Below are 1501 nucleotides of genomic sequence, written 5' to 3' on the forward strand. Positions count from 1 at the left end.
ATATATATGACATAGACAGTAATACCTTGGCAAAATTTTGCTTCTGCTTGCAAGCTTCACTTTGGATGACAAACATGATCATGGCCATGTTTCCCAGAATTGTGGAATGGATCAAGTTTGTGAACCAAGGTATCATGGTATACTATGTAATATATACAATTATATTTGATATGTTTATGTACAGAAATTGCCTTTTACACTTATTAAATATATTTACATATATTTACATTTCATAAATATATAATACTATGTATATTATCTCCAGGTATATGTATAATACCCAGAACTATGGGAAATTTACTTTTTCACTTGTTTTTTTTACATCTCAATACTTTTCATGCTTCTCTGAACAAAATAAGCACTGCATAAATGTTCATTTAATAACTGAGTGTACCCTTCAACTTTACATTTTCTGGAAGGTAAAAACCTACTACATATTCTTAATCTTTCTTTGGAAGGGAATTACTGACATAAAATAATTATTTAATTTGAGTTAAACATATGAAACATTTAAAAGTCAAGCATTGGTTTTCTAGAAAACATGAGTCCTAATATGATATTATTGTAAATTTAAATATATATAAGAAGGTTAAGTAATATTGTCATCTAGAGTAATCTATAAAATGACTTTTTTTGCTTTTTTAAACTGTCAACTTTTAAAAGTATATATTGTGCTCATTTGCATTTTAATAAGAAATGACATGCACATATATGCATGTGGCATATGCGCATGTATGCGTGTGGCCTGCAAATGAGTCTATGGTGTGCGTGTGTGAAATGACACATGAGTAGTAAAGTCCATGAAGACTTATGCAAGGTAATGATGAACACTGATTGTATTTTATGGACTGTAATCTACGAGCTACTTTTCTTTTCTTTTTTTTTTTTTTTGGTTTTTCTCCGGTACCGGGAACCAAACTCACGACCTTGCAGTTGCCAGGCAGGTGCTTTTGCCACTGAGCTAAGTCCCCAGCCCTACTTTTCTTTTTTTAAAAGAAATTGGTTATTAAGCAATGAGAGTTTCTAATGCTTTCTATAATTATTGTAATGTCCCTTCTAACAGCTGTGTTTTCCATATGTGTATTTTTAGCTGGAGTGATTTTGAAAGCAGAACAGCATGTCCTCTCTACCTGCATATAATGTCCCTGCCTTCTTCACCCAAAATACTAACCCCACTTACATCAAGTGAAATGTTGATTTAAGGGACCTAATTTTAAATTGTGTGTTCACTATCTTTTCTTGATAACACTACTGCCTGGAGAAATGTTGCATAGCTATTTTAATTTAAATTGACACTTAACACTTAATGTTTGGATATGTGCTTCTTTATTTGAGACTACGATGCCAGGAGATATCAAGATGTCACCAAGTGTTCTAACAGGCTGTCACCTCATCTCTGCCAGCATCATCCCACTTATTTATTCATCAAGCATTTATAAGGTATCTATTGTGCATCAGAAAAGATTAAAAGGGGCTAGGGATTTAGCTCAGCGGCAAAAGC

Source organism: Chinchilla lanigera, unplaced genomic scaffold, assembly GCF_000276665.1.
Source record: "Chinchilla lanigera isolate Chin_1 unplaced genomic scaffold, ChiLan1.0 scaffold00030, whole genome shotgun sequence".
Taxonomy (NCBI): Eukaryota; Metazoa; Chordata; class Mammalia; order Rodentia; family Chinchillidae; genus Chinchilla; species Chinchilla lanigera.